A 16,247-nucleotide genomic window follows, 5' to 3' on the forward strand; every position below is an offset into this window, starting at 1 on the left:
TGCACTTTACGCTGCTTGAAATTTTTAATGTAGTTTATTACATATTCAAAAAATACAAAAGGAGGCCACTAAATATTATTCTGGCAAAAGATATTTCTCCAAATATATTAAGAAAACATTTTTTTTGGTGGGGGGAAGGCTTGTTCTGTAGGAATAGCAAGTGTTTTAGAAACGAGTTCTGATGTCTTCTTCTGCTGGAACACATGTGAACTACATCCTTGGTATAAGCCTGAAATCAGTCCCACCGTGACCTCAGCAGGAAGTCAGGTAATGCAACCTCTTGCTTCCTTACTTGTTAATTTCCTGGTTTTGCTTAAATCGTTAAGGGATGATAGTGGGATGCTCTGAAGTCTCCTTCCCAGATGTGTCTCCTTCAGACCTTGCTGGAGGAGAACACCCTTGGATCCCAGTTGCTACTTCTTTCTGAAGGTTATGTTTTGCACATTAGACCACCCAAAGAATTAAAAAAAAAAATGCAGATGTCTGGGACCTGTCTGGGATGAACTGATGAGGAATTTATGGGTTGGGTACTTTTTAAAAGCTCTTTAGATAGTTCCAATGTGGAGGCAGAGTTGAGAGCCACCACTAGATCATTTCTCCACCGTGACTCATCCACCCCCAAAGCATTCATCTTCACCTTCCTCTGGAGCAAACATTCCTAGTTCCTGGTCGTCTTCCCCGGTCCCATCGTCATCTCCATCCAGTAACCCAGCTTCACAGTTCTCTAACCCAAAGCTCCATTTTCTCTTTCCTTTTGGCGGCAACTCCTCATGGCCATACCTTGGGTCTTGTCATTGGAACTGCCCTAGTTCTGAAATGGTTCTCTCTGAAATTCCACTCTAGGACCAGGGAATGGTCCAAATGGTGACCCTCTGAAAGATGGTCCACTCATATGTCCACTTAGAACCTCAGACCTTATTTGGAAAAAGAGTCTTTGCAGATATAAGTTAGTTAAGGATCTTGAGATGAGGCCACCCTGAATCTGGTGGGCCCTAATCCAATGAGCAGGAGCCTTACAAGACACAAGCAGGGGAGAAGAGACAGAGAAGGCAACGTAAAGGTGAGGGCAGAGTGCAGATATATGTACATCAAGCTGAGAAAGGCCAAGGATTTTGGCACCCACCAGAAGCTAGTGGTTTTAAACCACCTAGTCTGTGGTCATGTGTTATAGCAGCCACAGGAAACTAACACACACTGTAACCCTATTCCTTCCTACCTTTAGTTAACACAGTCTCAGACTCATTATGCCTGATCTTTAAATTCATCTGATCTCTCTGATTTCATGTTCCTCCATGGCCTGCTCTGGACCCATGAATAACCAGTGCATGAGCGTCACGGTCATGAGCATCCTCCTCCTCGTCCCTTGCCCTGTACTGCGTGTTCTCCCCATCTCAAGCAACGCGTCCTTCTAACCTCTCACTCTCTCCCATCCTGTCCTGGGGATGACAAACGGCAGCAGAGGAAATCACTGACCCTGACAACTGGATCCTTGATTTGCGTATTAATTCTAGCTTCAGTTGAACTCTCAGGCACTGCTCAGTGATTTTTGTATTTATCTTTCACGTTTGTCATAGTAAGTGCTCTACCTTCTCACCGTGAGCTCCCAACTCTACTCCCGTTCCTCCCCATCTACACACAGCTGCTGTCCACCACTTACACATCAGCTCCTTCAGCCTTCCTCTCTTCCACCCTCCACCTTCAGACTGTTATCTGCACCCATCCTGTGCCCATCCCGCTGGTCTCGGATGACTAGGTCTCAGCTGTCCACCCGAGCTGCTGGATCCCTTGCCCTGGTGCTTTCCATGCAGACCTGCACATTACCCCCCTGGAACCTGAAAATTCACTGTGTACCTGACAGGCTGACACAACTGGTATCTTGCTTCCAGACTCAAGGTCCATAAGAGGCTCTTGTGAGCTGAAAGTCTGATATTTATTAATAGTGAGTAGGCCATTATGTTTTTAACAATAGGACATCATTATTGGCAAACAATCACAAGTACACATGACTAGAATTCTTTGGCTGGATTTTCTTAGAAATGTGGCTATATTACATTATGACCTGGCACACACTGTAATTAGGTGTTGGCCTTAAGGACAAGAGCAGATGACATGATATAGATGTGACGGTGCAGCTGAAGTTCAGTACTTTCCAAACTCTGTGGGGTTACTGATATAAAGGTTTTCTCCAACACCAAAAAGACCTGACAAGCTACTAAGCAGATTTCCTTGCACTACCCTCTAATATGCCAAGGAATACCCGAGAGAGAAAGTGTGGGCACAGCATTTCCCCAGCTTATTTGACTAAGGATGCATTTGCCAGGAACACCAACAAATGTCTCTCTCTGTTACCAGTTTGGAAAATTCTGCCCGATTCCGGTGATCTCCGGAATGCCACAGCACTCCCCCAGCTGTGCACTAAACATAGGCCCCACCTTTCCAACTCCCAGCTGGCATATCGGCTGCAAAACCAAGTTACAAATACTAAGGAGACACTCACGCCAGACTGTAAACAGTATCGCGCAGCCCTGATCACACCACGAGTCGAATGGCTCATGTGCAAGTTTCTCCATCCCTTACCTGTCTGTTTCTCTGGGGTCGCTAGGATAGAGTATGGGGGTCTGTGTGATGACCGTGTGCAAGGACACTCGATATGCCTCCTTGCTCTGTGCACAGGCGGGTGTTGGGGGTGGGGGACATCAGACTTTTCCTAGAGGCCCATTTTTCCTCCTCATGTCCTTGTTTGAATTTTGCTTACCTGTTTCCAGCTGCTAACAGCTGAACTTCTCTCTCAGCTTCGGCCTCCTTTCTTTACTATGCAGCTCTGCAAAAATGACTGGGAGAACCAACCCTCACGGTCTGGGCTCACTCACCTCCCATCTGTTATTTTAACCTGCTCAGTGGCAATTTTCCTACATTTGGCAACGGCCCCCAGATTTCTCTTTGAGGAACTACCGCTCCTGCTTTGGATTAAAATCTTGGCAGGCCGAGGGGTGGGTGCGTGACTGGAGTTAAGACAATCAGTGCCAATTGTGTCATAAAGACTAAAAACGTCTCTTTCAGACTGGAAACTGTGGGGCTGAAGCCTCCTTCCCGGCCTTTCCTACCAAATCGCTGTGCGGTCTTTGTGCTCACCCTGTCCGAGACCTGGTTCTTCCACTTTCCTCTGTGTTCCCTGAGTCCCCACATGTCCTTCCGATAAACGATTACTACTTTAAGTTAGTGGGAGTTGGTTTCTGTTGCTGGCGCCCTGAGAATGCAAGTCTTACCTTTTACAACCTGGCTTCCTCTCTGTGGAAGTCACGCTCCCCCTACTCAATAACAAACTCCATGAGGGCAGGGCAGGGAGCCATTCTGGATCTTCCCAAGGGTCTAACTCGCACTTGCCCCATTCCACGTGATCTCCCCCTGCCGACCTGACTCCCCCCTCAGCCTTTAACCACCACTGAGGAGCTGCTGACACACAAGTCTGTAACCGCCGATCCAACTCGCCCATGCTCTCGATTTGCCCGACTGTCTGCAGACTGGACACCTCAGCTCAACAACGGAACTCCTCTCTTTTCTCCCCAAACTCACTTCTCTCTTTTGCCTGTCCTTGTAGATGAATCACTGTGAATCCACTCGCAAAGCAGAAAACCTTCAGAGTCATTCTTGATGCCTTCTCGCATTTAATGTCCATTGTTCCACAAAGTTCTCAAGTAGCCCCTGCCTCTCCTCAGCCTGCTCACACAGCCTCAGGCTCTTGTCATATATTTCTCCCTGACTTCCATGCTTCCACTCTCTCTTCCCTTTCAATCTGTTCTGCATCCTGTGTCCACTAGGGAAATCTCTCTAAAGCAAATCCAATCTTATCAACCACCAAAACTATTCTTTTGAATAAGGCCTGTAGTCCTTGACTTGGTACTTAAGGCCACTGTCTTGCCTTTCTAGAATTAATCTCCTGCCACGTCCTGGCAACCCGATGCTCATGTCAGGCTGAATACAAGATCCATTCCCCAAAGCCCATCATGTGCTTTGCAACTTGCTGAGTTTTTGTTTTTAAGACTCTGGATCATGTTTCTTTGTGTGTCTCACTCTGGTTCCAAGTCCAAACCAAAAGTCACCACCTCTGTGAATCCTTCCTTGTAATTTCATGACATTTGGTGCATCCAACTACCAGCAGCCTCATCCCATTGTGCAGAACTTATCAGATACGCATTTACTTATATCACCACATTGTCAGCAGCTTGGGCATGTTTCTTGTGCGTTTTTGCCTTCCTAGAACAATACCCAGCAAACCACAGGTGCTCAATAAATAGATCAAAGATCCACTGTCAAAGGCAAGTGCCTATTGAGAGCTCATCTTGAGTCCTCTGAAGTTACCAGTGTTAGTTCAGGAAGCCCAGCCTTTTCTGGGCATCCTGGCCTTGGGCAGAGGACCGGTTTCATCAGATAGTCCTGGGTAAGGGGGATCATGGTGCCATTTTTAAGATTTTATCAAGGCCGCTGGTACTGAGGCGTACAGACTAAGGGAGGTCCAAGCTCTGCTTCAACCAAACCTCCACATCTAAGAAGGTGAAATGAGAAGTAGGAAGGAACACATCTTGTGCCCTTTTTGGTTTGCCACCTACACACTGTCCTTTGCCCCGGGATCCCACGGTGTTGGGCAGGCACTGGGCTGTGGTCAGTCTGCAGTGAGGCTAGGGGTGTGGGGGGTAAAATGCTGCCTGCTGGGACCACCTGTGGGGCTTCTGGAGAAAAGTAACTGGACAGGCCCCACAGCAGACTGTTTAAATCAGAAACTCTGGAAGTGGGCCCTGGACTCCCGCAATTTTAAAGCTCTCCAGATGATCCTGGTGGGTCACCAGGGTCAAGAACCACTGTTGCTTTAGCCACCTTAGCCTAAAATACAGTTGTTCATGAGTATCAACTGGGGTGCACGTTACAGAAGAAGAATCCCAGGCCCCTTCCGTCTACATTCTGATTCAGTGGGGTTTGGTGTGTCGGAACCTCTATTTTAAACAGGCTCCTCCCATGATTCTTACCATCAGAAACGCTTGGGAAACGCAGCCTTAATAAAATGGACTCTCCCGAGTAATGTGATTATGTTCATGACTCTCTAATACCTATTTATTTGTATGTTTAGGTTTCTGCCCATCCTGGCCCCTAACCACTATTCTCTTGTAAATTTTTTTTTTTTTAATATTTTTATTTATTTCTAGGAGAGAGAGAGAGAGAGAGAGTGAGCAGGGAGGGTCAGAGAGAGGGGGAGACACAGACTCTGAAATAGGCTCCAGGCTCTGAGCCGGCAGTCAGCACAGAGCCCGATGCGGGGCTCGAACCCACGAACCGCGAGATCATGACCCAGGAGAAAGTCGGACGCTTAACCGACTAAGCCACCCAGGTGCCCCACTTGTAAATTCTAAGAGAATCAGGTTCATGTCTGTCTTGTTCACTGTTCTCAGCACCAAGAAGACTGGCATGTGGTAGGGGGTGCAGAAAAACAGAAATCAGGGCTTTAACGTGGGAAGAGTGAGGACGAAGCCATTTGTATGTGCCACTGTGTGTCTCTTTCCCATGCAGCCGAAGTCTGTACTCTCACCTACTTCCTGAGGGAAAAATCACAGACTTCCTGAGGACCCTACCAAAGAAAAAACATCTAAATACCCTCTTGGCAGCTTGAGGCTGGAAAGGATATTTTCTACCTACCCCGCGGAGCAGAGACCACTCCCTGGGCCCCCACTGTCCACACAAGGGCTGTCCTATGCGTGTCCTCACACGAGAGCCTGGGCAGGGCCTCCCTGGGGACTTAGGGAACTGGCACACCTCTGATTATTACTGAGAGGATTCTCTGGAAGACTTCATTTTCTACTAAATCTGTACACCCCATGTATGTGTTCTGGAAGCCTGGCTGCCTGGGGGACTTGGGTGATTTATTAGCTCCTAAGTGGGCAACCAGGCTCCTTGAAAATCATTGCAGTCTCCAGGGGGATAATTAAGAGTGGAAGAGGAGGAAAAAAGCTTTATTGCAAGAAACTGGTTCTTAAAACGAAACCTGCCAACCCCCTGCATGCCGGGCTCAGTGCATGCATGGCACCTGTGGCCGTTTCTCCTCATCTGGTTGAGAAGAGAAATGAGGACCACTTCCTTGCAGGTCCACGGCCCCAAGTCCTCACACTTATGTGACCCTGGAGCAAAACATGAAGTCCCAGCTTGAACCGCGTCAACCATTCTTCACTGCTCACAGGATAAAGGCCTGAACAGGATTTATGTGGCTCTTAGTCTGGCTCATGGCCACCCGGGGCTCCAGCCAGCGCGGTCTATTCAAGGTTCTCCCCACGAGACTCTATCTCATGCACAGGGACCTTTTACATGTTGTATGCTTTGGGCGAAGTGCCCTGCAGCCTGCTGGGCAAAACTTCAGCTCTTAGCTCATCATCACCTCCACCAGGGAGTCTTCCCTTCCTAGAAGACTTAGGCATTTGCTACCCTTGTGATTTTGTGGTGTAACCACTATGATACATCCCACATTTTAACACATGATCTGTGTCTATCAGAGCCCTAGAGTGTAAGGTCATGGAAGGCAGGGATCATGACTGTCACATCTCTACACTGACAATGCTTATCCAATGCCTGGTATGCACTCATGTATTCAAGCATTCATTAATCACCTACTGTATGCCAGAGATACAAAGATAAGCAAGTCTATGTCCTCAGAGTTAACAGCCTTATGGAAATGAGTGGGGGGAGGGTCCTCATTTCCCAGTGTGAGGGCCAGCACCTGAACTTGGCTTCCTACCAGGGCTTCTTCCCTCTGGCAAGAGGGGGTATACCCGAACCCAGTTTTTCCCATAGGCCATCAAGGTGGTGGGTTGGGGCTTTCCCAGGTAACTCCTGGAAACAGCTGGCATCTCCTGGAAATAGCAGCCTGGTGTCTCAGTACAGTGATTATCCCCCAACCGGCAGGGCTATTCTCACCCCTGCCCCTAAGAAGGGAAGTTGATGGATATATGGGAGCAGAGTCCCTTTCCTGGAGCATAAACCAGTCTATCCAGGCCCTGGCACATCTCGGTGTGATGGCCAGAAAACAGTAACGCCACGCCTGCCTCTTCTACTGAGACCCTGGTGTGAAAGTTTCCCCAGTAAAGCTTATTCTCTCTTCTATACCTTGCAAATGGGGAATTTGTCCTGGGTCCTGCCATGTGAGAGACCAGAAAAGGACCCTCCTTATGTGATACACGGAGATGTTCAGGGGGCAGTGGACTACTCTGGGGCTGGTTGTGAATCAAAGAGACCTGAGTTTGAGTCCTGTCCCTTGTTACCCACAGAAAGGGGCACACAGCTTATTTCTCTGAGCATATAATGTGCTCCAGGCTCATCCACATTGTGACAACCAGCAGGGTTTCCTTCCTTTTATATGATTGAGGGAAATAAGCCCAGCACAGAAAGACAAATGCTATATATGATTCCCTATGTAGAACTTAGAGAACCAGAGAGTAGATGCCGGTGGGGGAAGGGAGGATGCGAGGGGGAGATGTTAGTGAAAGGGTTCACACTTCCAGTTAGAAGATGAATTAAGTCCCAGGGATCTAATTATAGCATGATGACTCCAGTTAACAATACTGTATATTTGAAATCTGCCAAGAGAGTAGATCTTAAGTCTCAGTGCACGCGCACGTATGCGCGTGCACACAGAGTAACTACATAAGGTGACTGATGTTTATTAACTTGACTGTGATAATCATTTCACAATGTACACATATATGAAATCCTCACATTCTGTATCTTTTTTAAAAAAGAAGGCAACGAGGGGCGCCTGGGTGGCTCAGTTGGTTAAGCCTCCGACTTCAGCTCAGGTCATGATCTTGTGGTCTGTGAGTTCCAGCCCTGCGTTGGGCTCTGTGCTGACAGCTCGGAGCCTGGAGCCTGCTTCAGATACTGTGTGTCTCCCTCTCTCTCTGCACCTCCCCTGCTCACACTCTTTCTCTCAAAAATAAACATTAAAAGGAAAAAAGAAGGCAACGAACACGCAGTACGCATTGGCTTTCCACATGGCCTGTGAATGACTGAGTATATTCTCCTTCAGATTCACACGTTGAAGCCCAAACCCCGGCCCCCAATGTGACTGTCTTTGGAGGTGGGGCCTGTGGGAGATAATGAAGTCATGAGAGTGAAGTCCTCACAAATGGGCTTAGTGTTGTTATAAGGAGAGAGACAGGAAAGGGGATCTCTTCCTGCCCCCAACACAGGTAAGGATCCAGCAAGAAGGCGGCCGTCCGCAGACCAGGAGAGCTCTCACCAGGAACCAAACTGGCCGCCACTCTAATCTTGGGCTTCTAGCCTCCAGAATGGAGAGAAGTAAACAGATGCCTGTTGCTGAAGCGCCCCCACCCCTCCATGGTAGTGTTATCACAGCAGTCTATGCTGACGCACACGCGGTCACTGATGCCCTGGACATAAGCTAGCGCCTGCTGCACAGCAGCCAGGGGGCCCAAGCGGTCTCGGCTCTGTGGGTGAACCGCCTCCCGCCATCGCTACATGAACTCCAGGAGGCCGCCACCCTCACTATTCCTGCTCGCGAGCAGAGGAAACTGGGGCACCGAGAACCCACGTCATCGCCAAAGCAACAGCAAGTTCCAGAATCTGGATTCAAGTGTGACTCTAGCACTAGAAGAAAACGTGAGAACATAAAATTAATCTTGGCACGAGGACAGCCTTTCTAAGCATGAGACAAAAATCATGAAGGAAGAAGCTGAAAAGTTAGACCTCATGAAAAATGGAAGTTTCCGAAATGGGGAAAAAAAAAAAACCCACCACAAATAAAACAGAAGAAAAAGGACCCCCTGGAAAAATATCTGCAGCATGTGAGACAGGGAAGCAAAGGGATGACTTCATCTATATTGTTTCAAAATTCTGGCAAATCAATCAGAAAAGGAGAACCAGCCGGTGAAAGAAGGCCCACAGGCCACAAGAAGAGTTAATAGTAAAAGAGCTCAAATTAAAATAAATACATGAAAAGACACTTTCCATCTCTCCCAATGTTAAAGAAATACAAATTAAAACTATGATGAGGGGCACCTGGGTGGCTCAGTAGGTTAAGCGTCCAACTTCGGCTCAGGTCATGATCTCTTGGTCTGTGGGTTTGAGCCCCGCATCAGGCTCTGTGCTGACAGCTCAGAGCCTGGAGTCTGCTTTGGATTCTGTGTCTCCCTTTCTCTCTGCCCCTTCCCCACTCATGTTTGATCTCTATATCTCTCAAAAATAAACATTAATTTTTTTTTAAAAAAAGATTATTCACCTTTAACACTGAAAAAAAATTTTTTTTTTACAAAGTGATAACAGTTACTGCTGGCTTACAGTTGAACTAAGAAGTACTCTCTAATATCTGTAGGAGTGTTCATGGGTGTGGTCTTCAGGAGGGCAAGTAGAGATTGCCTCTCCAAATGTAAAACTCACCCTTTTATTTTTTTAAGTTAGAGAGAGAGAGAGAGAGCGAGCCCACGTGAGCAGGGTAGAGGGAGAGAAAATCCCAAGCAGGCTCCGAGCTGTCAACACAGAGCCTGGTTGCAGGGCTCAAACCCACGAACCATGAGATCATGACCTGAGCTGAAATCAAGAGTCAGATGATTAACCAACTGAGCTATCCAGGTGCCCTAAAATGTACCCTCTAATTCAGCAATTCCACTTCTGGAAATTCATTTGTACAGGCAGGTGAAGACCTGTGTGCATGGATGTTTGTTGCAGCATCTGAAACAGAGATGGGGAGGCCCAACCAAAGACCCCTGGTCCTCTGTCCAGAGCGGAGCTGTTTCTAGAGGACCAGCCTAGGACCACATTTCCCAGCACTCACTGCATGCGCGAGGGGCACTGTGCCTGGTTTCCTGCCTCGGACAGCGAGCAGAAGCACTGTGTGCGACCTTCAGCCAGAGTCTGTGCTGTGCTCACAAGGTAGGTGATCCCTCTCACTGTCCCTTCTGTCCACTAGTTGAGTGCGGGGAACTCCTGAGGTCCCAGAAGAGGGATGGGACTTTATTTGCACCTTTCCCTTTCTGCACTCGGTGGGTTTTTCTTTGCCATAACCATGTGTTCCTTGTAGTTAAAAAGTCTCCATTGATACTGTTCGGGAAGAAGACAGCCTGGATGGGAGCAGTTTCGTGGAGTGAGGGGGAGAAAGCGTGTTGGAAGGAGCCGAGGTGTGGGTGGGAAGCAAGGCTGTGGGAGGCCCGGAATGTTCAGCTCTGCTCTCAAGAGGGAAGAAGGGTGGCCTGGGTGTTGGAGGAATGGTTTTTGCTGCTGCCTATACAGCTTGGTAAGTTTTCAGGCAACTGGACCTCAGTTTCTCAGGCACCATCTGTGCCCAGCCTGGCCTGACCGTGGGGACACTGTCAGGTCACCTTCTGGGGTAACTCCGGATCCCCACCTTCTTTCTCAGTCGGGGCTTGGCACCTTCCCTTCGCCCTGGGGGTGGTCCCTTCCATCATTGCCCTTCACACTTCAATGTGCATCATCTGAACCACAGGGGTCTTGCTGGAATGCACGTTCTGATCGGGTAAGGCTACGGAGGGGGCCTGAGATTCTGCACTGCTTAGCAGCTCTGCAGGGAGGCTGACCCGCTGGTCCACAGACCACAGCGAGAGCAGTGAGGTCTTACAGGAGTCCTGGTCACGCCGGCACAGGGCATCTCAGTGAACGTTCGCTGCACTCAGCGGAATCAGCTAATTCTTTTTCTACTAATTTATTTAATTTTTAATTAAAAAATTTTTTTTAATTTTGAGAGAGAGCGCGAGAGAGCAGGGAGGGGCGGAGAGAGAGGGGGACAGAGGATCTGAAGCAGGCTCCGCATGGACAGCACAGAGCCCAATGCGGGGCTCGGACGTAGGAAATGCAAGATCACAACCTGAGCCGAAGGCAGATGCTTAACCGACTGAGCCACCCAGGCGCCCCTATTTATTTTTTATTGAGATATAACTGACATNAGCCTACTTAACATCCATCACTACACAGTGACAAAAATTTTTCCCCTGATGAGAACTTCTGTGATCTACTCTCTAAGCTAGCTCTCAGATATATGGTATTATTAACTGTAGTCACCATGCTACAGAGTTTAAGTCTTTTTGATTTTTAAAAAGCTAATCATCTAGCCCTCCACCCTCCCCTGCTACAGCCATATGTTTCTCCTTTTCTCCCCAAAGTTCTTGAAATAAAGCTCAGTGACTCCACTTCGTCTTCTCACATTCACCCCCCGGCTTGTCCCACCTGCCACCCACCCCATGACCCCATGAGGCGGCGGTGAGTCCACCCCGAAAAGGCAATCCCAATTTTATCCTGGTCTTGTCACATTTCTGTGGCATCGGAGGCGCCCACTCCCTATTTCGTGAGAAATGTGCTTTTTTTCTTGGCTTTGGGAACACAGGTCTTCTCCACACATATTTCAGTTCTTTTCCCTCAGGTTCCCATTTACCTTCTCGTGTCTCAGTTGATAATCCCACGAACCACCAGGCGCCCAGGCCACCCCCACAGCTAATCCAGTCTCCTCTGACACGGGCCCCAGCCAGCTCGGGACCACACAGCTTTCTCATCCAAGGTCAGAACTGCAGGGAGCAGATCAGCACTTCTCTGGAGCGAGGCGCTAGCTTCTAGTACCCGTTCTGAGCCAGCTCGCTCTCCCGTGACCCCAGCATCCAGGAAGCAGAACAGTACCTGGGGCTACACCAAGTGGTACCCAGGCCACTAGTGATGGTACCAAGTGGTGGCTGAGGGGGTCTTCACTCCCCTCAGTCTCTCAAAGACAATCTGAAAGGAGATGGGGGCAAGGGAGAGCACACCGCTCCAGGGCATCTGAACCCGGCAGACCAGCTCCACTACAAATGCCCGACTGCCCAACCCAAAGAGGGTCTCGGCACAGCCGGCTGTTCCAGCACGGTCCTCTGGCCCAGCCACTCTCCCGCTCTGCACAGCGGCTATTTCAGACCCTTCCTGCTCGCTGCCAATGCTCAAAGCCTGGCCCTTCCTGCCCCTCTCTGCAGACGAGCTTGCATCACACTCCACAGAGAACTAAAGAAGCCGTTAGGATGGAAGGCCCTCACTGTCCTGCCAGACGCGTGAGGTTTTCTGCAGTGAGCAGCCCCAGGCCCAGGCTGGAGGGGGTCAGCCCAGTGGCTTTCTGCTGCCCGTGTCCCCGTGTCCACCTCCCAGTGTTCCCTGCCTGCAGCGTCCACGGAGGCTCCACCCTCCTCCACGTTAAGGACCTGTCAGTCCCTGCAAGCTCCGAATGCTTCCCAAGCATCTGCAAACTCCCCAGCCAATGATGGGGTGAGTCAGTGAGTTTATGTTATTTTTCTAAACACCAAGCTTTACCGTCTCCCACTCCAGAGTCCCTGGGGCTCCTCAGTTTGGCAGGGAGGAGTTGCCAGCCTGCCCCACTTCCTGCAGCGTAACAGTGCCCCCTCGTGGGAGGTGAGCCAACGGCAGCTGCTGGAGTGAACCCCCTGCCTGCCTCTTGGCAAGTCCCTGTTGCCTGCCTGGGAGGAACTGGCCCGACAGGAGTCATTTCCATTTTGTCTCCCGCACATGCAAGTGTCCCGGAATACATGAAGGCCCACGCGGCAGAGGGGAAGCCAGGGCTGGCTTTCTGATCATGAGGGCAGCAAGGAAAGAAAGCCGTGGGCAGAGTGGCCAGGAATCAGCTGCTCAAATGTCATCCAGGCCTCTGATGTGCCCAACGCCACATGTAAGATTACTGAGTCACCGACCCTTCTGCAGGGTCCAAGGCCTGTCCAAACCACACCAACCTGGATTCTTGTGCAGGCTGTGGTGCCGAACGGCCCAGCCCTGCATTTCAGATCTGGAAAGCACTCGGGATGCCCCACACAAGGTGCTGGTGGGCACTCCTGAAGCCCCGGAAGCCCTACTGCTTCCTGTCCCCAGGCATCCGCTGTTCTTCCCACCTGGGACACTTTCCTCTGGTCTTCCCAAGGCTCAGTCCTTCTCATTCTTCCATCTCTGTTCAAATGTCACTACTCTCTAAACCCTATGGTTTATCTCCCACAGAGCTCTAAGCAGAATCTGTAATCATCTTGCTTATCTGTTTGTGTATCTAATGCCTTTCTCCGCAGCTGGTCTGCAAGCCCCATCGGTAAAGGGTGGTGTCGTCCTGGGCGACTGCGGTATCTCTGGTCCTCGCCGCTGTGGCATCCCATCACAGGCAGCCAGGAAAGAAGGACTCATGCTGACCGAATGGAGAACATGGGTAGGAATCAAACCCCAAATCAAGAAGACCTACACTCCTTAAGGAAATCTCAAGGATTTCTGTTCTAACAAGCAGCCGGAGCTCTTGGGAAAGGGTTTCCCACAGTGCAGTCATTTCTCACCTGTGGTGTGCGAGGGATTCATGGGTGGAGCTTACATTTTTTAATAGTTATGTGTTTACTTTAATGTGATGTTAGAAAACTGGAACTAGGACATCACCTTTATTTCACAGATTTCCTTGCTGAGGAGGAGGCTTAAATACGTCGTGAACACAGAAAAATGTGAACTGATCTAAAGACGAACATTAAGTAACAGTACAAATGGCACATGAATATGAGAAAAAGCTCATCTTCCAGTGATTAGAGTTTGGGAAACTCTGGCTCAGGGCCACAGGGAATCCCAGCCAGGCTAATATGGACGTATACTCGTTCCATACATAATTATGGAGCACCTACTGTTTGCTAGCCATTGTGCCAGGTGCTGCAGCATGGCTCTAAGTAAAATAGGTGTAGCATGACACCTCTCATCTGGTAGAGGAGATATGGACAAATAAATAAATATAGAATTACTACATGGGGTGAAGGAAAAGGAATTGAGTGGCCAGAGATACCCCAGAGGGTACATCTGAACAGAAGATTAAGAGGCGAGCATAGGCTTGGATGAAAAGACGATCCTGCAGAGAAGCTAAAAATGCTTTAGTAAATGACACTTCTAGCAGTAAAGAGCAGAATTAGTGGGGGAGCCCGGGGACCTCAGTTGGTTAAATGTCCGATGATTGATTTCAGCTCAGGTCATGATCTTGTGGGTTCGTGAGTTCAAGCCCTGCATCAGCTTCCTCATGCTGATAGTGTGGAGCCTCCTGCTTAGGATTCTTTTTCTCCCTCTCTCAAAATAAGTAAACTAAAAAAAAGAAAAGAAAAAGGGAGCAGACCTAGTGACACAGTAAATAAAAATCAGAACACACTTGAGCTTGATCTTGAGCTTCTCAAGGAAGGGTCCACAGGACTGAACTAATGGGGGAGAGGGCAACATGGAAGACAGAGTTGTTATAAGCAACGCCCAGTCTGAGATGTTACTGAAGAGGAAACCTGAACCAAGCTGGACAGAGAGAGAGGCTAAGACTTCATTTAAGAGACATTTCTGGAGATAAAAGATGACTGCTCGGGCAGATCAAAAGGCCAGTTTAGTCTTAATGAGATAAAACCCACATCTAGGAATGCGCCCATGCATCCATGCATCCATGCACCCATCCACCCATCATCTATCTGTACACACACACATCAGGAGAAACATTTTAAATTACACACAATGGCAAAAGTTCTTTCAGCATTATAGGTACCCAAAATGGATAAAGCAAACAAAATGGGTTTTCTACAAATTCAAGCCAGATGAGGACTTTGCAGCAGCATTAAATGCTAGAAAAACAGATTATCATCCAGAGAGTTTTGCAGGGAAAAACAAATTGTGACTCTCGGTACTTGGCCAATTTGCTTGTGAAGGCAAAAGAAAAGTATTACAAGATGTGCAACAGCTTGAAAAGCATCCTGCCTCGCTTTCCAGAAAGTTCCTTGAAAATGAAAGCGATGACCTAAGTGGTGGCGAGAAAGAATTTGAGAATGGGGAGGTCGTTCAGAAAAGGGCAATGATTGGGATCAAACAAGTGCGAAGCCCAGATAACCAATAAATTCAGCTCCTGATATCACGGTTTTTCTTTAAAAAGTAGAAACAATAATTTATACCTCCATAAAGTTAAAAATTAGTAACCTGACAAATCAAACTTAATATCCTAGATTAAATTAACCAAGATGTTGATGACAGAGGAGGCGGGGGGTGGGGAGCAGAGTGGAAGTATATGAGGCTCTTTCCCAACGTGCACTGCCTACTCACGTGCTCTATGAGAGCAGAGGAAAACGAGCAAGTAAAAACAGGACACGGACCTTCCAAAACATCAGAAAATAAAAAAAAAAAAAAGAAAATGCAGCTTATATAACAAGAGATGGGAAAGGAAAGCCAGGAAAAAAAAAAAAGCCAAAATCATAGAGCAAGATGACAGAAGTATTCAAGTAGGAATGATTGTGTTAATATTACAAATTACTGAAAATAGGCTAAACACCACAAGGGTTTGAAATGACAACAATAAAGACTTCTCATCCTAAAATAAAACCTATCATGTTCGTGTTTCGAGACCACCCCAGGACACGAGAACAGAAACAGTTTCTATGAAAGTGGAGAGGTTCGTATACTTCAGGGAAATGCCAGTCTAAGACAGCCAGAGTCATGAATTAGCACCAGGAAGAGCAGAATCCAAGACAAAGACGTTAAATGACACAAAGTGTGTCATCTGCTATCAACAGAGGGCCCAGGTCCTAGGACAACTGCTGTAGAACATTGAGGAGCAAGCACAGTGTTATCTCCACACCCTCTTGGGTCACCACTAAATTGATAGCGAATAGATATATAAATATAAAGTCTGCATATTCAGGGAAAGGGTGAGAACTTGGTGGCAGACAACAAATAGAGACATGGTTTTGAAATAATTTTTTTTAAATATTTATTCATTTTTTGAGAGAGAGGGAGGGAGACAGAGTGTGAATGGGGGAGAAGCAGAGAGAGGGAGACACAGAATCCGAAGCAGGCTCCAGGCTCTGAGCTATCAGTATAAAGCCCGATGCGGGGCTCAAACTCATGAATCATGAGATCATGACCTGAGCCAAAATCGGATGCTTCACTGACTGAGCCACCCAGGCGCCGTGCGACATATTTTGGAAGAAGGGAGGCTGATATGTGAGAGGTATTGGAAGAGAGAGCCAAAACCTGAGACTGCAAGCTGGAGAGGGTGTCACTAATGAGAAGAAAGTGGATTCTTGCCAGGGAATTTTCTGGAATTGGAGGCACCAGGGAGCCTAGTGGGGCAAAAGGCACAGGCAAACGTACAGTCGGTGTTGGAGGTGGCATTAGAAGCAGCAGCCACATTGCAGAGCTCTTCCCCAGCCCTGCGGCCAGGCCACTGCTCTGCTCCCTGA

The 16,247-nt window shown here is 48.4% G+C and overlaps 1 protein-coding gene across 1 annotated transcript in view; it reads right to left on the reverse strand.

The window, feature by feature from the left end:
* HS3ST2 (heparan sulfate-glucosamine 3-sulfotransferase 2) overlaps positions 1–16,247 on the reverse strand; it is a 93,846-nt gene that overhangs the window by 2,029 nt on the left and 75,570 nt on the right.

The sequence above is a fragment of the Crocuta crocuta genome, unplaced genomic scaffold (assembly GCF_008692635.1).
Source record: "Crocuta crocuta isolate KB4526 unplaced genomic scaffold, BGI_CrCroc_1.0 scaffold73, whole genome shotgun sequence".
In the NCBI taxonomy this organism is placed as follows: domain Eukaryota; kingdom Metazoa; phylum Chordata; class Mammalia; order Carnivora; family Hyaenidae; genus Crocuta; species Crocuta crocuta.